Below are 6,291 nucleotides of genomic sequence, written 5' to 3' on the forward strand. Positions count from 1 at the left end.
GAGGTCCCAGCTTGGGTTAGTCCACAGAGTGGAGAATCCAACTTGGAAACGATTGTACCGGTTTAAACAGAATCAAACTTAAAAAAAAAAAAGGAAGTAAAATGGCACCGATTAATTAAAACTGAAAGGAATGATAGGTTATTAATCACTTCTGAATAAGAGAGAACAAACTGTATAGGGCTGCAAAAGAAATTAGTTCCTAAAACTTTATTCCTTGTGTGCATGTTTATCTCATACGTGTCGCTGCCTCAGTTTTCATATCTTCTGATTCCTGAGTTTGGCACAACTTCCTTCCCCATGTCTTACCTGGATTTGTTATGGGGAGAGCATTTTCTTTTTTCAAAGTTCAGTTTTTTCAGATTCAGCCAATGATGCCTCTTATACTTGTTTTTCGCCTTCAAGAGGTGGATTTCTTTTTCATTTCTTTTGGAAGAGAAATCAATGCATGCTTTCGTAGCACCACAGGGTGGTGCTCTAGCAGAAAGATAGGATGGTTTGGGAAGGCATTGGGGAGGGGCTGTGGCTCAGTGGTAGAGCATCTGCTTAGCATGCAGAAGGTCCCAGGTTCAATCCCTGGCATCTCCAGTTAAAGGGACTAGGCAGGTAGGTGATGTGAAAGATTTCTGCCTGAGACCCTGGAGAGCCGCTGCCGGTCTGAGTAGACAATACTGACTTTGATGGACCAAGGGTCTGATTCAGTATAAGGCAGCTTCATGTGCTCATGTGTTCATGACATTGCCTGCCCTCAGAGCATCTGAAATTATGCACGCCCTTCCTTCCTGCCCCTCCTCCTTCAAAATATCCAGGTATTTCCCAACCTGTAGCTGGCAACCCTACCGACAATGTGGAAGTAGCAATGTGGAAGTGACATCACCAGAAGTGACGTCATCACGTTGCCAGTGATGTTGCCGTGTTGCTAGGATTGTCAGGACCGTCTTTGCTCCCAGTGGGAGGTTTTGGGGGCAGAGCCCGAGAAGGGTGGGGTTGGGGTTGGGGAGGGACTTTAATGCCATAGAGTCCAATGGCCAAAGCGGCCATTTTCTCCTGGTGAACTGATCTCTATCGGCTGGAGATCAGTTGAAATAGCAGGAGATCTCCTGCTAGTACTTGGAGGTTGGCAACCCTGGGTGTTGGTGGTGTCATGGCTGTGGTGCTGGTCTCCCCCACTGCTGGTAAGTCCCCACCCCCAACCAGTTGCCTGGAGGGACATGGACATTCTAGTATTATGTCTGAACTCTGTAGGCGAGATCCCATTTGCAAAGCTCCAGTTGCATTGATCGGTGGGGCTCATTCCTTTCTTCTCTCCTTCCCACCGCAGAACCATCTGCCTTGGATTGGCAAGGAAATCGAATTCAATATTTTTTTTCTTAGCTTGGAACACACTTTGGAAAACGTTCGGGTGTGTGTGGGGGGGGAGGTCCCATATACCATCACTATATTAGCTTGTAAAGTAAACATGGAGAAATAGGCTACTGGTCATAAACAAGCTGTTTGCAATTTGTCATTTGCCATCTATGCATTGGATCTCATTCAGAAGAGCGAGACTCGGTGGTTTGTTTTTGTACTGGCACGCGCCGTTGCCAGGGACTCGTTTCATTCCTGAACATAAATAAGCCTAGTAATATACATTGTATGCCATTCTGTTCACTCAATCTTCAGTAATAGAGCTTGAAAAGCATTATGGCTTGCCTATACCTTATGTGCTATATTGCTGAAAGTTAGCTTCCGCGCCTTTCCGCTTGATAGAGAGCAGGCTTGGGAGAATGCAAAAAAGGGTTACCAACTCTGGAAATTCCTGGTGATTTGGGGGCAGAGCCTGGGAAGGGTGCTAAGCAGGGATGTGTTGCCAATAGAGTTAGGGTTGCCAACCTCCAGGTACTAGCTGGAGATCTCCTGCTATTACAACTGATCTCCAGCCGATAGAGATCAGTTCCCCTGGAGAAAATGGCTGCTTTGGTGATTGGACTCTATGGCATTGAAGTCCCACCCCTCTCCAAACCCCGCCCTCCTCAGGCTCCACCCCAAAAATCTTCAGGTATTTCCCAACCCAGAGCTGGCAACCCTACATAGAGTCCACCCTCTGAAGCTGACACCATTTCTCCAAAGGAACAGATCTCTGTCTTCTGGAGATCAGTTTTAATTCCAGAAGAACTCCCACTTCTACCTGGAGGTTGACAACATTAGTGCAAACTGCAAGAGTGCTGGTTTGTGCATGTTAATGTGGCACATGGTTAGGGTTGCCAGGTCCCCCTTTGCCACTGGCAGGAGCTTTGGGGGGGCAATTCACAAGAGCGCAATGTGTGGCACAATAATGTCCCTTCCGAGGTAAACCCAGAAGCAACAGAGACACTCTAGCATATCCCTAAAAAAAATTCTATGGAAAACAAAGAGTTTTTGGAGGAGTGAGCTAGAGCATCCCTGTCAAACCTAGAAGCATCGTTCTCCAAAATCTCTGGTTTCCATAGAGGGTTTTTTTTTTTGGGGGGGGGGATGTGCTTGTGACTTGACGGCACTTTACACACACACAGAGCATCCCTATCACTTCCGGGAAGGGTCATTATTTGTGCCACACAATGCTGCACATGTGTCCTGATCGTCCCCCCCCTTTAGCTGGCCTTCTTTCCCCCACCGATCAGCTGAGGGGCAGCAGGCAAGCCAGTTAATTGGCGGGCAACTGCCCACCCATTAACGGGCATCTGACAACCCCACACATGATCATTGCTCTCATTGCTGACTTACACCTGAAAGTCGGCATATAAAAAACAACTATTCTTCTTCTTCTAAAAAGCACTTGGCATAATCCAACCAAGGTTAAACTCTTTTTATTTAAGCATGTGCTTCAGACGTTTGCACCAAAGTCAATGGGGATTTAAAATGTTTCACTTGGGCTGGATCATTCCCATAATATTTGGTGTACCTCTATCTTTGTAACTTGGCCTTCCTCAGAGCTCAGGAACACATGAAGGGGCTTTGACTGAATCATACCCTTGGTCCATCAAATTCAGTATTGTCTACTCGAACTAGCAGCTGCTCTCCAGGGTCTCAGGCAGAGGTTTTTCACATCACTTACTGACAGATCTTTTAAGTGGAGATTCCAGGGATTGAATCTGGGTCCTTCTGCATGTCAAGCAGATGCTCTGCCACTGAGCCATAGCCCCTCTCTATGGCTCTCCAGGGTCTCAGTTAGAGAGGTCTTTCACATCACCTATTTGCCTAGTCCCTTTAACTGGAGATCCCGGGGATTGAACCTGGGACCTTCTGCATGCCAAGCAGATGCTCTACCACTGAGCCACAGCCCTTCCCCAAATGCTCGACGCTGGGACCAACCTCGAACTGGATGGGGCATCGTCCGAGGTGGAGGTAGAGCCTGAGGAGGCTGGGGTTTGGGGAGGCAAAGGACTTCAATGGGGTATAATTCCATAAAGTCCACCTTCCCAAGCAGCCATTTTCTCCAGATGAACTGATCTCTGCAGCCTGGAGCTCAGTTGTAATCCCAGGAGATCTCCAGCCACCACCAGGGCTCCAAGACAAAAGGAAGCATATTCTATTCACTTATTTTATACACTTGTTTGATACAGTGACACCCAAGGGACTTAACCTGGAGAATGACCTCTCTTGTTTCATCTGGGAGGAAAGAAGTAATACACCTTTAAACACTAATTAAATACCTGACTTCCACACCTGTAGTGCATTTGTATTTCTGTAGTAAAATAGGAGATTCTGAGTCAGCAATCCTGAGAAGGAACCTGTTGGAAGACTGTTAAGAAATAAAATTGTTGGTATCCTGGGAAGGGAGACTGCAGCCAAGAAATCAGAAGGAGATTGAGACTGGGAAGGGCAGCCATGAAGGAGCTAGAAAAGATTTTGAAGTGTAAGGATGTGTCACTGGCCACCAAGACTAGATTAATTCATGCCATCACATTCCCTATTATTATGTATGGGTGTGAAAGCTGAACAGTGAAGAAAACTGATAGGAAGAAAATAGATTCCTTTGAAATGTGGTGTTGGAGGAGAGTGTTACGGATACCGTGGACTGCCAAAAAAACAAATCAGTGGGTTATAGATCAAATCAAGCCTGAACTGACTCTAGAAGCTAAAATGACTAAACTGAGGCTATTGTATTTTGGTCACATCATGAGACAACAAGAGCCACTGGAAAAGACAGTCATGCTAGGAAAAGTTGAGGGCAGCAAGAAAAGAGGAAGAGATGGACTGACATCCAACAAGAGATGGACTGACTCAATAAAGGAAGCCACAGTCCTCAATTTGCAAGACCTGAGCAAGGCTGTCAAAGGTAGGACATTTTGGAGGACGTTCATTCATGGGGTCGCCATGAGTCGGAAGTGACTTGATGGCACTTAACACACACACACACACATCCTGGGAAGGAACCTTATGAAGGATTCTTGGCTATGGATTCTTTTATATGAAATAAGAGAAGGGATATATAAGGTAGTATTAAAAAAACCCTTTATTTATGTATTTATATATTGTTTTAATGAAATTAGCATATATTAATGAAATTGGCATATAATGATGACTGTTGTACATGGAAGGTTGGTTAAGTGGTACTGATGAAGAACTGAAACAGCCGTCTTCCTCTTCACTTTTGATCCCCTGCTTTGGGACTAAGTAACACTTACCTGGAATCCACACCTGAAAGAAGAAGAAAACCTAGAACTGGTATCTGTTGGACTTTTTGTCTGTCTTTAGGATAGTGAATTTTGGAAACCTTGGAATATTGTGACTTTGTCTCTTTATGCTTAAGAAATAGGACTTTTTGTATGTGTTTGTCAATGTTTCTGTATAATACACTCTGTTGTTTAGCTATACTTTGTATGGTTGATCTGTGTTAAATTTGGAGTAACCACCTGGAGGTTGGCAACCCTACTAGTAACACATCTTTGCTGAGCTTCCTACACTTGTCAGACTCTATCTTCCTTGGGCTCCACTCCCAATTCTCCATGACGAAATGCCAAAGATTTTAAAAATTAAGTTTGTGATGGATTCGAAAAGCAGGTTATGAAATATTTTACCAGGTAATATTTCAAAAACACATAATGAACTATTTAAGTATATGGTGATGGCGACAAAATGGAAAGAAGAGAAAATCCCAAATTTAGATGAATAGATGAATAAATTAATAGAATGTGCAACTGTGGCAAAACTGGCATCTTTTATATATAATAAGTTAATCTCAGAATTTCAGGGGAAATTGAACTTTTTTTTCCCATTACATAGCTAGAAATTTGGAACAGAACTGAATTAAATTTAGATAAAATGAGAGAGATTTGAGTAATAAGTGTGTTTTAATAGATATGGAAGAATAGGTAGTAAACAATGGGTAATGTAATTCAATGCAATTGATAATAGAGTTTTAATTTTGAATGGCAAGTTTCACGTATATCGTTATATTGAGCTTATGTTTTTATGTTTGTTTGTTTAAGCAAAAAAAAAAAAATCTCCCGGAATTTCGAAACCTGGAGTTGGCCACCCTAATAGCAGTCTCTGGGTTAAGGGGACAGAATTTACCCTTGAAACACCGCTTTGGTCCTTGGAGGAATCCTTGAGTGCAAGCAGGCGAAGGATAATAGAATATGGGTCTCAGAGCTGTCGGAATTTGTTTCAGAATGGAGGCCCCCACCTTTTTCAATCCAATGCTGTCTTCATATATTTTGGACCATGCCACAGTACCCCCCAGGAGGGATACAAACCTTCAGGAATGAAGGTTTACAGCTCTTCCATTTTATGCGCCGTCCCCTTGAGGTTAATATAGGTGCAACAATGCTTCCGAAGTTGTTTTGCAGGGGTGTGCAATTAGAGACCTGGCAGGTATATCATTTAGTGTGGCATTAATTGGCTGGAGATGGCGCATAAACGAGAAATGTGGTACGTGAGGGTGCAAGTCTGGGCTGGCTTCCGTCAGGAAGGGCACGTCGCTAATACCAGCGCACCAATTCCCCTGTGAAGACCGGTTGGCTCTCATTCATCTTGGCTTGCTGCTCTGCTTAAACAAGGAGACAGATTTCTTTTAATCTAGCAGGAATAAATCATCAGAGATCTGTTTGAGCATATGGAGCCATGTCGATGTTAGATAGATAGATGGATGGATGGATGGATGGATGGATGGATGGATGGATGGATGGATAGATGGATAGATCTATATCTATAGATAGATCTGCATCTATAGACAGACAGACAGATGGACGGGCAGTCAGAGAGATAGACAGACAAATACATAGACAGCTGTAATAGCAGGAGATCTCTAGCTAGCACCTGGAGGTTGGCAAC

The 6,291-nt window shown here is 43.9% G+C and overlaps 1 non-coding gene across 1 annotated transcript; it reads left to right on the plus strand.

Moving 5' to 3' along the window:
• Positions 1-513: 513 nt before the first annotated feature.
• TRNAA-AGC (transfer RNA alanine (anticodon AGC)) lies at positions 514-585 on the plus strand. The gene has a single exon. It is a non-coding gene; the product is annotated as a tRNA-Ala (tRNA).
• The last annotated feature ends 5,706 nt before the right edge of the window (positions 586-6,291 follow it).

This window comes from Euleptes europaea, chromosome 4, assembly GCF_029931775.1.
Source record: "Euleptes europaea isolate rEulEur1 chromosome 4, rEulEur1.hap1, whole genome shotgun sequence".
NCBI classification, from domain to species: domain Eukaryota; kingdom Metazoa; phylum Chordata; class Lepidosauria; order Squamata; family Sphaerodactylidae; genus Euleptes; species Euleptes europaea.